This window comes from Barbus barbus, assembly GCF_936440315.1.
Source record: "Barbus barbus genome assembly, chromosome: 25".
In the NCBI taxonomy this organism is placed as follows: Eukaryota; Metazoa; Chordata; class Actinopteri; order Cypriniformes; family Cyprinidae; genus Barbus; species Barbus barbus.
In genome coordinates this window covers 24,210,766-24,228,590 of record NC_136753.1, presented here as the reverse complement: position 1 = coordinate 24,228,590, position 17,825 = coordinate 24,210,766, and the positions used below count along the sequence as shown (strand labels likewise).

The 17,825-nt window shown below is 36.3% G+C and overlaps 1 protein-coding gene across 2 annotated transcripts in view; it reads right to left on the bottom strand.

Moving 5' to 3' along the window:
• cntn4 (contactin 4) overlaps positions 1 to 17,825 on the bottom strand; it is a 142,135-nt gene that overhangs the window by 104,940 nt on the left and 19,370 nt on the right. The window lies entirely within an intron of this gene.

The following is a 17,825-nucleotide window of genomic DNA, read 5'->3' as shown; positions in this document are numbered from 1 at the left end:
CTATTTGGCCAAATCTAATAACTGGGGCAAAATAAAGTATTTATCAAAAACACTTTTCAATCCATAAGAGATTTCTTCACCCAGTATGTACATAACTCCAGAGGGAGAGCTCTAAAAATATTCTGTACGTTTGACACTGGAGTGTTATATTGTCATATGTTACTGTTGGATGTTGGATGCAGAGGGGCCAATCACCTGTACAAACACAAACGGAATATATCCAGAGGACATATGACACAAGGCATGAGACATATTTCACAAGCCTTGCATCATGTCTTGCTCCATGACAACCTACAGCAATGAATAACAACACCAGTACGGACAAGACTTTTCTACGAGAACTTCCATCTGAGGTTAACACAGGAAAGAGTAAACAAAGTTAACGTTTTAATTAAAACCAAGATCTTTAAAGTCAAATTAAACGATGGCACCAGAACAATTACTCAAGAACAGGTGCGTGCATCCTTTGGGATGAAGAGTGGGTTCAAAACTGCAAGAGTGCACCTCCTGTTCTTCAACCAGCATGCGTTGCGATCAACCGCATATCCCAGTCAGTCAATTAACAACGCGTGCTCATTAAAAGATCCCTGCAGTGTCAAGAAAGACAAATGAAACACGACAGGGATTAAACTTTAGTCTCACTCACATTTTTCCTCATTGAATTACATTAGCTCCTTGAAAACATCTCGGCTTGCTCTGACAAACATGCTATGAGCGTTGAGAGAAAGTCAGAGAGAGGGGGAGAAGGTAGGAATGGGGCAATTTTCTATGAATAAAACATTTATCGATATATGCATATGCAGGAGAAAATGTCGAGCAAGCGCAACCAACAACAAAATGAAGCAGGTGCCAGAAAGGGAAACAAAAAAACGAGACCCGAGAATGGTAGGAAAGTAAACAGGGCCGGCGGTGAATCGCTGACATAACCAATTAGCAAGGGCTTGCCTGCGCAGCCATCTAGGGATGCGTGCGTCTTCATGCAGCCACGAGAAGAATAATTGCGTCCCCAGAGATGAAGCAGGTGAGTCCACCTGGAGCGAAGCAAGGGCTTCTGTTACTCAGAAACAGTCTTGGCTTTCATCAACAAGAAGTCAGCTCCCCGCTAATATTGTCATCAATGAACTGTAATGAAAGCTAATGAAAGCTTTAATGCAGTCACTTGCAGGAAGCCGAGCGGCCCGGTATTAAGACGTCATCCTGCGCAAGATTATTTTTCACAAAGTCAGGAGGTACTTGAAATATCACAGGCGCTGGAGTGTCTCACTAAAAATTGATTACTTGGGGGTTCTGGTCTCCTTCAAAGACCAGATGGAGAGACTGAGGCTGAGGCTGCAGAAATGCAGACATGGACGAGGATCAGGACAGCGCTGTATCACGGCCGCAGCTGTACTCCGCTAGATGCCCTTTTTGAGGAGTCCGCAGGGCTGAGCTACTATGGCACTGCCGCTGTTGGCCTGGCAACGGGACACAGGGTGGCGTAGACCAGATGCCGTTGACCACAGAAGGGTTATTGCATATATTGAACAACTGAGGGATCAAATAGCAGTGGAAAAAAAGAGCAATAACATGACAAAAGGTTGCAAGATTCTCTTATCTCATTTCCTCTAACCTCTTGTTTGGAGGTTTACAGCGATTTAAGATAAAAAGGGGGAAATGGGAAACACAGGCAGAATCGAGTCATAAAAATGGAATTTACTATTCGACGATGAAATTTTAAAGGAGACCTACAGTATTATGCCCCTTTTCACAATATGTAATATAAGTCTCAGGTGTCCCCAGAATGTGTCTGTGAAGTTGCATGTGTCTTTGAAATACCCCACAGATAATTTCTTATATCATTTTGAAAATGCCTAGTTTGAGTGGAAGCGGAAACACTTTTTTTCACGTTTTCTGGGTTGGTTGACGCACCAGGTACCTAATTATAGCACTTAAACACAGAAAAATCTTTTAGATTTCAATTGATTAGACATGCCTTTTGATTATTACATTTATTTTTTTTTGGAAAGCAGAATTTGGGAAAAATAAAAAAGAATTTAGGAAAAAATTAAGGATTTAAGAGGGCCTTAATAATGTATTTTTTATTAAAAGTTTAATAACTTGTTAAATTGCATGATAACTTTCATGATTTCAATTAATTAGACATGCTTTTTGATAACAAATTTTATGTAACTATTAAAATGGAATGGAAAAATTTTAACAAAAATAAATAGAAAAGAAATTGAATTTGAGTTTGTGGAAAAATCAAATGCATTTCAAAGGACTAGAAAAAAGGTAAAAAAAATCTAAATACAAAATAAATAAATAAAATCAAATTTAAATATCAGCAACATTATCTGAGGTCACTGAATTAGGCTAATTAAATTAGATTACACCAAAAAAAAGCTCCTCATTGCATCAGTTGCAGGTTATCACTTCTAACTGTGTGGTCATGATGACACTTCAGTGCGCATCTTATGTTCAGTCAGCTGCATACACCAATTAACACAGTCAATATGCAGTGAAAAGGTGACTATAAATAGTTAAATGTGAAGTAAATTCTGACCAATCAGAATGCAAGTTGTGGACAGAAATAAGACCAATTGCAATTCAGGATGCAAATATTACTATGACGGCATCACTGAACTACTGAAGTTTCTGTCTCTGTGAAGACAATGGGAGATTTTAATACTTCAATTTAATTTCTTAAATATAAAGTTCACAAAAAAAATTAATATATATATATATATATATATATATATATATATATATATATATATATATATATATATATATATATATATATATATATATATATATATATATATATAACACACTTAAATCTAAAATTATTTGCAGAATAAAATTTGAATGGCAGTATATGTTCTATAAATATGGGTACTATGAATGAAATTTGGATATACTACATCCGCCATGTTATTGTAACGTGACCTACCAGTGTTAGCTGTGTCGCTTTACTGACATTCACAAATCCCCTCCCATGGCCTCATGAGAAAGTAAAGTATCCATCGAATGCGCACTTCAGAACCTGGACGAATGTAGTAGGTCATCCAGTTACTTTTCACCTATTGTTTTTTTTTAATACTATGAATTCGGACATACTATTCTTTTGGCATATTGTATTCGATTTCGGATGCAGCGAGTCACTTGTTGCCACCTACTGGTCTATTAGTGTAACCTAAATCATCCATCTCACTTTTGTTCCTAAAGTTTAGTTAGAAATGTAAAATTATTTAAAAGTATTGCCAAATATTCATTTGTTTGTTTGCTTTTCAGCACATTTATTTATTAGTGTCTAATCGGCATTTGTCTTTTGAGGGCAGCTTACAATATAAAAAAATAAGGCAATAATGAGAGTAATAACATGGCAAACTCTGATAGGAATATCTCATTGTCATTTCTACCCTGTTCAACTCTGTTCTGTTCTATGACACATAATTTACTGGGACATTGTCAGCATGCAGACTGCAGTGCTGGATCAATGCAGAGCAAGAGGACCTGCGATTGGTTCAGGGCTCTTGACACGCTTCAATCATTGATCAAGCCCCTGAAAATTCATGAGCAAAAATTCCAACATGTATTGAAGGCTTTCATAAATCTGCTCCTGAGAGTATTAGTTCCGCTGTGTGGCTAAATCATGGGCTGTCAATAATTCAGCTGAAATAATTCACTTCTCAAGTGCTTCTGACAGCCAAAATATATAACAAACTATGCATGATAATGAACAAAATCAGTAGCGGCAGCTGCTAAGACTAGTTTGTGTTTGATTAATGAGGTATTAATTAATCTTAACACTGCGCTACTCTTTGTAATGATCAGATTAAAGGTTTCTAAGTCTCAGCTATAGCTGCTTTTATTAATGACAAGAGATGTATTGGTGCAAGAAGACCAATATCCAGAGTCTCATGAGCAAGACCAATAATTTTTGATGATGCAAATTGACATTAAATAATGCAAAAAGCTACAAAAAAACTAACAAAACTGTACAAAAAGACGCTTTTATAGGCATCCTACCATGTTCGTACCATGTTCTTGGACACAAAATACACAATACCATGGTATTCTTGGAGTGACACTGTGGTATCGGATGGTAACTGAAAAAAAATAACATTTTATGTAAACTGAAAAAAATACAAATAAAATTATGTGACAAAAATAAGTGTTAAAAATTGAAATAAAATTTCAGTTGGTCACCAAGACAATATTTCATTTAGTTTAATGTACCAAACTAACTAAACCTAAGTTAAAATTGAACAGAAACTATATAGTCACATAGAAAACGAATAAAAATGATCAAAACGCAAAACAAAGTTACTAAAATTCAAATGAAACTCGCAAGTGATCTTTTAAAGGTGGTAATCACTGTAAAGCATAGCCTCGAGTGGCTTATTGTATTCATAAATTGATAGTAAATGCAGTATGACACATTGCTTATAGCATTTACATTTATTATTAATATCAATCATCACAATAATGAAGGCTGCAATTAATGTAATTATTAGCCTTGACTGTTCAGCTTCAACTTCCCACGCAGGTGCAATAGGTCATCTGTTTTAAAATGGCCTTGATTGAGCTGAATGTAGAGCCGAAACGATCATTTTTTGATACTAAATGAAATACGTTTCCAATGGCTAAACAGAAATAGTTTAACAGATTAAATACATAAAAATGCATGCTTAAATGCATATTTCTAAACTATTCATTTACTGAAGTCTGACATTCTCTACATTCTCTATTCACATGTCCATCATGCCGCCATTAAATGGTGTGTCAGACATCTCAAGAATGTCAAACTTTAAGAGTGCTTGTATAATGCAGAATGTGCAGTGTATAATCCACTGTCTCCATGACAAGATACAGTACTTTTACCTTTACAATTGTAACGCAGTCTGCGTGTGATGGTGACCTCATATGCCACGTCTCAAAATCAAACTTGAAAGCACCAAATTGAGCACCAAGACAAAAACTCCAGTTAACTTTTCTCGCTCTCTCTCGTCTGAGTGTGGATTTGAAGATTCAAGTCTTATTCATAAGGATAAAAGAAAGTATGATGATAAAAAAGGGATGTCTCAAGGTGAGAACATCAAAGTGAGAGCACTTGTCTCTTGCATTGAAGACAAATGGCTACTTACTGTAGTTACTTCAACTTTACAACTTGTAATCTGCAGGAAAATGTAATCCGTTTTATTGAAAACACACACATTGCTAGAGATTTCCATGTGTAAAGGAAAGCCATTAGAGCTTACAAGCTTTAAACTTTTAAAATCCCATTCCAAATACACAAACCGCAATCTCTGTGACCAGGTGACCATCTGAATGTACAGATCTCACCACAAACCACAATGTGAATAGAGAATAAATTACAACGAGCAGACAAGGCAAAACCTTCTTTAGAAAATCCAAAATCTATCGCATTAATTTCCGCACACCATAAGCCTCGGGCAGAGCAGCTTTTCCACGCTCAGCTCTTATAGATATGGGCAGATAAGTCTGTTTAGAACCCAGACTTGAAGCCAATTGTGTGCTTGTTCTCCCTTGGGTTTGGAAAAAGCTAAACTTCGAGATACGGTCCACTCTTTTTATATCTGTAAATCCAACCGCGGCAGACGACACACGGCGTGCCCTGGTGAACTTTCGAGAAAACGTATTCCTCCATGCTCGATGAGGCCTCCAACACATCGGATCATGCATTTGCGGGAAGGGAGCGACAGAAAGCTATATAAATTGGTTCAAGGTCAGGGAACGATGGAAACGCTGCCTGTATTGTTCATGCTCTGTGGGAGCCATTAGAGTGAATGGGGTTCTGTGAGATGGTGCTAGTCCGGCGCCAAAGGGGAATATCCATCTTTGAGTTGATAAATGATAATGGAAAGAAAAAGATATAGATATGAGTACCTCAGCCACATGTGGATACGATCTATATTAAATATTGAGATGTGGAAAGAATGGAAATAATCATGGTGGATGTTTTATGTTGCTTTGAATAAATGCATATTGTTTGCAGGAAAGGTGACCATTCAGATTTCAGTAGGTTTTTCTACTCTTCAGTAATCCTAAATGTCACATTTTAAAACACAGTAAGATACATTTAATAAACTGTTCTTGTCAACACAACAGCGAATGGTGACCAGTGGAAAAAAATATAACAAACATGAAGTCATACAATAGATTTGTGTGAGGGAAGAATAAAAAATATTTTTGTTAAGTGAATTAAACTTAAATTATATAAAATACCAATATTAGAAACTTAAACATTTGAACTTCAACAAATGAAATGAAGTTTAGGTTGAAGCACTAAAATTACTACAACTGAATATGGAATAAAAAAAAAATTAAAGCTAACAAAATTTTATAAAAATGACAAAAACAAATAACAAAATTACTAAAGCTTAAATTAAAACAAAAACTGAAAATATGAAAGTAAATTCATTCAAAATATGAATAATTATTGCAATAGTATAAATAATGCTAAAATAAAAAATGAAAAGGAATTAAAAATAATACATTTTACTAGATGATATTTCTCTATATTTGGAAAATTAAGCCAATATTTTGGACTTTTAAGATTACTATTTGTACTACACTATTATTGTATTAAAGTATTGAGAATATAATGAGAATCACCATTGAAAATGACAAGAATTGCACACAATTAATAAAAATAAAATGTTTGGAAATTATGGTGATGGGACTTTTATAGGAAAATGTAATTGGCTTGAAAATAATGTCACAAATAATGCAAAAATGTGCCAAATGTGACTTTTTTTCAAGATTTGAACTTTTCTGCAAAAATGTTAGACCTGTTCTTACTGTAATTAAACTTTTTCCAGTGCTGTCTGTCCTTTTCTTCAGTTATCCTGGTCTACTTCTCTAGTTGTGGTGCAGTACACAGCTCTCCTTTCAATGTGTGTTTCTAAGACTGGCATACCAGAAAGAACAAACATCATATCTTCCAACTGGATGACAAAGTGCTCTTTTTGACCTCTTTGTCATCTACAACCCCTTCCTCTCCTCTGTCGGGATATCATTTCGAAGTTCCAGGTCTCTGCCTGTGAGCAACACTTGCCCGAGGCAAAGTCTAGTGGCCTTCCCACGAGACACAGAAACTTGTCTGGAGAAAGTGGCCCTCTGATCTGCATGAAAGCAGCATCTCCCAGCCACAGGCTCAAAGAAACAGCAACAAATACGTAAAGCAAATCAGCAAGCAAAACCAGACAGATCCCACATCCCAATCTCTCACAACAGGCAGCTGTGTAAACCTGCCCTCAAAATATGACAAAGAAGCACAATAAGAAATCACAGGAAATATAAAGACATGAGCTGGGATTTTTGGATAAGTGACAAGCATATTTTCACTACAGAGGAGCTTGGCACATGAATCTGTTTGATGACTTCAATTTGTTTCAGGGGTGACAAGGGATTTGCATGGGGCCAAATGTTGGGATTTATTTGCATAGAATTCTCATGCCACAGCAACACCTTTGATTTTGTTCACCCTCACATTATCCCTCTCTCGCTCTTTCTCTGTCTAGTCATCTGGTGGGTGGACAGTCCATATGCTTATCATATACACAGCACACTCCCAAAGTACAAAATGATTCTTGGATGAAGCAAATAATGAAAAATAACATGAAACTGAATAGTTTAGTTAAAAAAAGGGAAACACTTCAAATTCCGGACAAATAATAATAATAATAAAAAAGTACACTGAAGCCATCTAAGGAATACACACACACACACACACACACACACACACACACACACTGCCATTCAAAAGTTTGGAATCAGTAAGATTTGTAGTGTTTTTTTGAATAAGCCTCTTATGTTCATCAAGGCTACATTTATTTGATCAAAAATACAGAAAAACAGGTAATATTGTGAAATATTATTTCAATTTAAAATAGCAGTTTTCTATTTTAATATACTTTAAAATATTTTTGATTCCTGTGATGCAAAGCTGAATTTTCATCAGCCATTACTTCAGTCTTCAGTCTCACATGATCCTTCAAAAACCATTATAATATGTTGATTTATTATCAATGATGGAAACAGTTGTGATGCTTAATATTTTTTGGGACCTGTGATACTGAGTCTTTACTAACACTTTTCATCAATTTAGCACATCCTTGTTGAATAAAAGTATTAATCTCTTTAAAAAATAAATAAATAAATAAACAAACAAACGTAACCCAGACACAATGAATCAGTGAATCAAATTATTTTTAACAAATTCATTTATAAATACGGAATCTGAATCAGACTAACCAATTCTATACATACTAGACACTAGGCTACAGAATTTTTGTAAAATGTTTGTCTCGATACACCACAAGAAAAAGCATCTTGAAAAAAAACCCACCATTTTGAAGACAGCTTTTCTTTTCTTTTCTTTTTGTAGCATTGCTGCCGTTACATACTGCTACATCACAACTACCCTACACTGGTAGTGACTAAATCAATCAATTACATGAAAGCAAACCAGACTTCTAACCAACCAATGGGCTTGGTTTCAGGCCCACTTGAAAAAGCTACAGCATCTCAAATTACTCTCACATCAAACAGACACAGGATTTATTCTTCCTCACGCAACTCTCAGTGTCTATCTTTGGAGATCAATAAAGCTTATACCATGTGGACTCAACCCACTAATCTGGGCACAGGCAATCAAACCCCTGATGCATAAAAACGTGAAGTGTCACTAGAACAAATTACTGATGTCAGTACAGTGGTTACTCATAGTTTCATCATTCCATATGAACTCAATTTATCAAAACGTGCAAAACATCTTAAATTCAAAAGAATTCTTCCTTTCAAAAGAACAACATTTATTTTAAATATTTATATATATTTTGTAATATTATAAATGTTCTTAATGTTATTTTTGATATATTTGATGCATGTTTGTTAAATAAATGTATAAATTTCTTTAAAAAAAAAATGTAAACATTACTGACCACCTAGCAAAACATTACATGATACAAATATTACATTTTTTAGAGTGAACTTTATGCATGCAGGTCACACTGTTGCCTGTCCTGCCTGGTGTCTGATATGGGCCTCATTTAAAAGGTCATGTCCACAACCTCACACAAAAACATCAGATTTGAGCAGAAAATATGAATTCTGGTCTGTACTATGCAATATAATAAGAGTGCCTTTGTCTATGATACTACTGAAGATAATGTATAAGCTACAAATCCTCATCACACATGAAAACCAAACATGTATTTCACCTGGTATAGAGGCAGATAGAGCTCACACGCACACAGATACACGCATTCACATCCACACGCATGCAAACCAATTAAGATTCATATTACCAATTCATATTCACAAGCACAGAGGCGTGTGGAATATGTGGTGTGAAATGTGATAACATACGATACACAGCTCAATGACTACACTATTTCTTGCAAGTAGAAAGACAAACACTCGGGATATACGCACGCTCTACATCTGCACACCAACAGCTTTGAAGAAAAAGATCACACAATGTGATTGCATAGTTTTTCAATATAGAGAGTCGTGGAGGCGAGTCATTTGGTGTTCTATTAGCATTTGTATGCACCGTGCCAGCGGTAGGTCGGGCAGACAGTGCTTCTTAGAACATAACACCTCACGGAAAGCAAAAATTGTTTTGTGAAAATGCTGTTTACAGAATCCCCACTGGGCCTCGCCTTTACAAGCCATGAATAACTTGGTCACCAAATGATGGGTTTCTGGGTCCCGCTGTCTGCCTTTTCACCTGTGAGTGGTCTATATAAACCAGACATACAAAATAAAAGCATAGGAACAATGACTGTGTCTGAGCTGATTGCTGTATTGGAATGATCTAACCCCCAAATTAATCAGAAAAGAAGATGCACTTAAATTATTTTACGCCCACAGTTCAAGCAAATGTCTACTGACAGCCCGTCAAAGACAAATTGCAGGAAAGGACTATGATAGCCCCGCAGTTAACTAACAGAGTATACTGGTATATTTTAAATCCATGTGTGAATGACATTTAAAAGACGCAGAGGTTAAGTTTTCAGCGAAAAACAACTTTAATTTCAACCTTCTCAAAGTTTTAGAAGGATGATGACTTTTATAGCACACTTTTTGTCAAATTTAGCACTTAATGGCACCAGTTCTTTCTATTTTCATAGTATGAAAAGAGACATTACCCGCAAAAAAATTAAATAAATAAATAAATAAATAAATAAATAAATAAATACGCCAGCAATGCCATAGAACAGGGATAGGCAACGTTGGTCCTGGAGTACCGACATCCTGCAGAGTTTAGCTCCAATCCTAATCAAACACACCTGAACAAGTTAATCAAGGTCTTTAGAATTACTAGGGCTACAGGCAGGTGAGGGTTTTTTTCAGGGTTGGAACTAGAAGAACCATTTTTAGTGTGTTGAACATTTTAAAAATTTAAACTACCCTTTTCCACTAAAGAACCTTTTGTGGAAAAGAAAGTTTTAATGGATATTAAAAGTTCTTTGTGGAACCACAGATCCCAATAAAGAACCTTTATTTTTTAATAGTGAACTTTGGTAGAGAAAGTCAAACATGGAATTAATAAAAATGTTAGTCCTAAGTATTACTTTTTTTTTTCTTCAAAAACTGAAATATCCAATGGCTCAAATGTTTATTTTTTTGTTGCTGTTTTTTTGGAATTAGGAATTGCATCCTTTTTGTTTGCAAAAATCTTCCTTCCTAATAGCAGCTGATGGCAAAGAGCACTTCACTGGCTGGAAGAAATTTGTAATCAAAGACGAAAAAGGTGGGCAAATTAAACAGCTCAGCTGGTAAGGGAAATGGCAAGTGGTTTGTTTGTAAGGCTCAAGTATTGAACTCCCACACACATGTTTCATATAAACCAATGACAGCAAGAAACAAACATCTTAGGCCTTTTAAGTTCAACACACCTGCTCAAATGTAAAACCAAATCACGATTACATTCACCTACGCCTTCTCCAATTTCCTTTCATTGCATCATTTTCTGTTTTGATTTACCCCACTGGAATGCTACAATGTCACTTTGTGTCTTTTCAGATGGTGTCTCAGATGGATAAATCAAATGGCACAGAATAGGGGAATTAAGGTGAGGAATGACGGTTCAGATATGTCAAACTCTGCTAGTTTTGCTGCTCTTATGTGTGTGTGTGTCTGTATGTATGCATGTATGTATGTGTGTATATACTGTATATACAATCCAAATTCTGGAAATGTTGGGATTTTTTAAAATTTGAATAAAAAGAAAACTTAAAGACTTTCAAATCATGAGCCAATATTTTATTCACAATAGCACATAGATAACATAACACGTTTAAACTGAGACATTTTAAAATTTTATGCACAAAATGAGCTCATTTCAAATTTGATGCCTGATACAGGTCTCATAATAGTTTGGACGGGGGCATGTTTACCATGGTGTAGCATCTCCTCTTCTTTTGAAGACGTCTGGGCATCGAGGTTATGAGTTTCTGGAGTTTTGGTGCTGACATTTGGTCCCATTCTTGCCTGATATAGGTTTCCAGCTGCTGAAGAGTTTGTGGACATCTTTGATGTGTTTTTCGTTTAATGATGCACCAAATGCCCTCTATAGGTGAATGATCTTGACTGCAGGCAGGCCGATTTAGCACCTGGACTCTTCTACTACGAAGCCATGCTGTTGTAATAGCTGCAGTATGTGGTTTTGCATTATCCTTCTGAAATACACGTCATCTGGAGGGGAGCATATGTTACTCTAAAACCTTTATATACCTTTCAGCATTCATAGTGCCTTCAAAAACATGCACACTGCCCATACCGTATGCACTTGTGCACCCCCATACCATCAGAGATACTGGCTTTTGAACTGAATGATAACGTGCTGGAAGGTCTCCCTCCTCTTTAGCCCGGAGGACACGGCGTCCGTGATTTCCAACAACAATGTCAAATTTGAACTGTTGAACTGAAATCATGCTGATGAGTGATGCAGTGTCGTCTGAGGGCCCGAAGACCACGGGCATCCAACAAACGTCTTCGGTCTTGTCCCTTACGCACAGAGATTTCTCCAGTTTTTCTGAATCTTTTGATGATGTTATGCACTGCAGATTATGAGATTTGCAAAGCCTTTACAATTTGACATTGAGGAATATGGTTTTTAAAGTATTCCACATGCACTCTTTCACAGATTGGAGCCTCTGCCCATCTTCTGAGAGACTCTGCCTCTCTAAGCGATCCCGTTTATAGCTAATCATGTTACAAACCTGATGTCAATTAACTTAATTAGTTGCTAGATGTTCTCCCAGCTGAATCTTTTCAAAATTTCTTGCTTTTGTTGCCCCGTGTCAACTTTTTTGATATCTGTAGCAGGCATCAAATTTGAAATGAGCTCATTTAGTGGATAAAAGTGTAAAATGTTGTAGTTTAAACATTTGTTCTCTAGGTTCTATTGTGAATAAAACATTGGCTCATGTGATTTGAGAGTCTTTTAGTATTAGTCCCAACATTTCTGGAATTCGGGTTGTGTGTATATATATATATATATATATATACAGTGGGGCAAATAAGTATTTGATACACAGACGATTTTTCAAGTTTTCCCACTTACAAAGAATGGAGAGATCTGTCATTTTCATCGTAGGTACACCTCAACTGTGAGGCAGAATATAAAAATTAAAAAAATCCAGAAAATCACATTGTATGATTTTTGAATAAGTAATTTCCATTTTATTGCATGAAATAAGTATTTGATACAATAGAAAAATAGAACTTAATATTTGGTACAGAAACCTTTGTTTACAATTACAGAGGTCAGACGTTTCCTGTAGTTCTTGACCAGGTTTGCACACACTGCAACAGGGATTTTGGCCCACTCCTCCATACAGGTCTTCTCCAGACCTTTCAGGTTTTGGGGCTGTCGCTGGGCAATACGGAGTTTCAGCTCCCTCCATAGATTTTCTATTGGGTTCAGGTCTGGAGACTGGCTAGGCCACTCCAGGACCTTGAAATGCTTCTTACGGAGCCACTCCTTAGTTGCCCTTGCTGTGTGTTTGGGGTCATTGTCATGCTGGAAGACCCAGCCACGACCCATCTTCAGTGCTCTTACTGAGGGAAGGAGGTTGTTGCCCAAAATCTCGCGATACATGACCCCATCCATCCTCCCCTCAATACGGTGCAGTTGTCCTGTCCCCTTTGCAGAAAAGCACCCCCAAAGCATGATGTTTCCACCCCCATGCTTCACGGTTGGGATGGTGTTCTTGGGATTGTACTCATCCTTCTTCTTCCTCCAAACACGGCGAGTGGAGTTTATACAAAAAAGTTCTATTTTGGTCTCATCTGACCACATGACCTTCTCCCATGCCTCCTCTGGATCATCCAGATAGTATTTGGCAAACTTCAGACGGGCCTGGACATGTGCTGGCTTGAGCAGGGGGACCTTGCGCGCGCTGCAGGATTTTAATCAATGACGGTGTAGTGTGTTACTAATGGTAACCATTGAGACTGTGGTCCCAGCTCTCTTCAGGTCATTGACCAGGTCCTCCTGTGTAGTTCTAGGCTGATCCCTCACCTTTCTCAGGATCATTGATACTCCATGAGGCGAGATCTTGCATGGAGCCCCAGGCCGAGGGAGATTGACAGTCATCTTGAATTTCTTCCATTTTCTAATGATTGTGCTACAGTTGTTGCCTTCTCACCAAGCTGTTTGCCTGTTGTCCTGTGGCCCATCCCAGCCTTGTGCAGGTCTACAATTTTGTCCCTAGTGTCCTTAGACAGCTCTTTGCTCTTGCCCATAGTGGAGAGGTTGGAGTCTGATTGATTGAGTGTGTGAACAGGTGTCTTTTATACAGGTAACGAGTTCAAACAGGTGCAATTAATACAGGTAATGAGTTGAGGATAGAAGGGCTTCTTAAAGACAAACTAACAGGTCTGTGAGAGCCAGAATTCTTGTTGGTTGGTAGGTGATCAAATACTTATTTAATGCAATAAAATGGAAGTTAATTATTTAAAAATCATACAATGTGATTTTCTGGATTTTTTTTAGATTCTGTCTCTCACAGTTGAGGTGTACCTACGATGAAAATTACAGATCTCTCCATTCTTTGTAAGTGGGAAAACTTGAAAAATCGGCAGTGTATCAAATACTTATTTGCCCCACTGTATGTATGTATGTATATATATGAGAGAGAGAGAGAGAGAGAGAGCATACTGTATTTGTCGGAAGTGATGAATAAAATGTAAGAGTGATGAAAAGTAATTTGGGAATACAGAGTAGGAAGCAATTTTATGTTAGTTTTACTACTTTGAGTATTTTGTTTTTGAATGAAGTGTTGCATCATGTGAACAAACTTCTCATTTATGAATCAGATTTTTTCCCCAATAAAATGCTTCAATTAAAAAAAAAAAATCAAATGAGATTGTGGTTAATTCACTTGATTATCAAAAAAAGGCTTTACCACATGGTTGTTTAATACACAGCTTCTTTTTCATTAGATTTCAAAAAAAAAAAAAAAAAAGCCAATAACCTGATATAAAAGGACCATTACTGACCCAACTGACCGAAAAATTTAAATTCTGTCATTATTTACCTGTATGACTTTTTTTTTCCTATGCAGGAAAAGACAATATTTTAAATACTGTTGTGCACAACATTGTCAGAACCCACGGTCTCATTGTATGGAAAAAAATAAATAAAATCATACAAATTTGGAATGACATGAGGTTGAATTGATAATAAAATGGATAGTTCAGCCAGAAATTAAATTTTATTTTTTTTCACCCTCATGTCATTACAAACCTGTATAACTTTCTTTCCTCTGTAGAACACAAAAGAAGCTATTTTGAGGAACGTTTTGCCCAACATTGGACCACACTGACTTTACCATTGTTTGCACAAAAAAGAAAGTCACACAGGCTTGGAAAGTCAAATTTTCATTTTTGGGCCACATCTTCTGCCAGAAAGGGAAATCATGTTGCTTGAAGTGTTCCTTAAATCATGACAGCGTGTTGAAGAAACCCAAATCTAAAATAATGAGCCTGGCCCTGAGTCAATGAGAACAAGAGAAACAGACAGGGAATTAGAATGCAGCGTGCGTTTGGTTGAAGTGTATGTGATGCAAAGGTAATCACATGCTAACTGGGTGGGCGATCAGGGTGGAGTGACATGTGTGTGTGTGTAGCGGACAGCTCGCCCCTGTCACTACGCACTGCTGTGAGAGAACAAAGGAAGATGCCTAGCAGGGGATGGACATCATTGCGGTCCCCTCTCAGCATTCTGAGCAGTCGCCCTGCCAAGCCTCGTCTTTTCAGGGGCAAACCTTCCTTGTCTCTGCTGTTCGGCAGGTTGCACGACCTTTCCTGTCAGTTCAGCATTAAAAGGGAGCACAACACTACAACAACCAGTGCCACCCACCACTAACTGAAAATATAAGGCAAGAACAAAGATTCCTCAGTGCAAGAAAGTCAAGTACCACCAAACACAGTGTCTTTTCTGATCCAAGCATGTGTTGGGAGATAATGTAACTGAACAGATGAAAGGAATATTTCACCCATAACTGAAGATTCTGTCACTATTTACTCAACCTCATGTCATTCACATTCATTGTAATTGCTTGGAAAAGAGCGGCCAGTGTGGAAGAATAGAAGTCTCACATGAGGTGAGAGAATTTCCCTTTGAAAGGGAACTTCAGTTTTGAAATTCACATTTTGACAACATTAAAAGTGATGTTCAGAGAATTTTCATGGAATTTATTCTGCTCCTTTCAGTAGCTGAAAAGTTGCAACTGCATTTTCAATGCTGTCATGCGTTATTATATACACAACTGGGTCCCACTTTATATTAGGTGGCCTTAGCTACTATGTACTTACATTTAAATTAATCATTTGATACAATGCACTTATTGTGTACATACACGTTTTTACATTGTACTTATATTTTTAAAAATACCTATATGTAGTTACATCTGTAATTAATTTCTGTAATTACATTTATAATTACACTGTTGACTCATCCTTTACACCTTAACTCACCCTTAAACCTACCCATACCACCAAACCTGTCCATAACCATACCATATCCCACCTCAATAACAGCAAAATTGTTTTGCAATACAATATGACCACAATAAGTACAATGTACTTATTCTTTTATGTAAGTACATAGAGGTTAAGCCCACCTAATATAAAGTGTGACCCACAACTGATTTTAAAGACACACCTACTCAATCCTTTCCTCATTTAGAATAATATGCGAGTCAGATCATAACTATTTAACTTATAACGATCATAACGATTTAGCTTCTTCAAAATCACCACTCCTTGAGGACATTCTTTCTCTCAACCAACTTAATGAGGATCCTCATATGCTTGGGCACTTGCTGGCTTCTTTTCCTCAAAAAAAAAAAGAAAGAAAGAAAGAAAGAAAAAAGAAATAAATAAAATCACAAAATTTACAAAAAGTCTTCCACATCTGCATTACCAAAACTAAAGGTAAAGAAAATGCTCAAATATACATTAGTGATAAATAATTTGTGGCATCTGTGGATCTTTCTCTTTCATTCCTTAAATGTAAACTACAGTAGATAATTAGCAGGACGTCATCTCACTAGTTGATTAAATAAGAAGGTAAAAAGTGCTAATTTCACACAGACAGTGTTAAGTATGAGAAATGGGACCGCATCTCAGAATAAGATGATGATTGATATAAAAGAGCCCTCAGGTAAAAGAGAAAGTATTAATAGAGATAATAACCACCTTAATTGTTCCTTAATGAAATATGAAATAAATTGAAGATACGAGTTTGAATACACACGTATCACCATTTCCTCTCTTTGTACATTAATTAACAACAAAGACTTTATAGATAGATGAGGGGGCCATACAGCCTTAATTTTCTCTTTTAAGACACTGTGAGTGGGAAGGATCATTGACTTCAATGGTGTCGCACGGTATGAACTTTATAGGTTTGTAACTAGTTGGTGTTGACTAAAAAGTAATTGGGGAACAATTTCCCTAGTATTTTCCTCAAATCATCCACCTCACAAAACACAAGGGTTAATCTTGTTAAAAGTAAGCAATGAAAACATTTGACAGTGATAATGAGAATGAGATGAAAATACACTTCAATGTGATGAATTAATATCTTAATTACAAGATATTGTTGACGATGATGGTAATATGTATATATATATATATATATATATATATATATATATATATATATATATATATATATATAAACATTACAACTTACATTGCACAAAAAATGAAGCAAATGCACAAGTTAACTTGAACCAAATTACACACCAATTAAATTAAATTAAATTAAATACATGTTTGACTCATTTTAAAGGACACTGTCATTAAAATACAAAAACTAAAAAAACAAATTGTAAAACAATTGCATTGAAACCCTATCGAACAATCAATCAATCAATCTGTCAGTCGATTATTCAAATCAGCCTTAATGTTACACTGATAAGACAAGAGCTTAATATCACACTTCTTTAGGTCTGTTTTTCTCAAAGTAACACTCAGTAATTGGCTTTCTGTAACAAGTCATTTTCAGTTGTGCAGCACAGAGCACCTCTGGGTCAGTAGCGTCCCCCAGAATTTAATTTCAGACTGCTATAAATTATATCAGTCTGACAAAGAATAAAGATTTGGATTTCTCCCTCTTCTTGATTAAATCTCACATTCTTAGCTATCAGTACATTCAAATTAATATTTTTCATCTTAGTATCCTATCTTGCAAGCCGATCATCTAATTTATATTCAAAACTATCAAGCAAACAGCCGACAGCCCTTCCTCTCGGATCTGTCCGCTGGATCCTGTTATTTACTTTAACAATTGC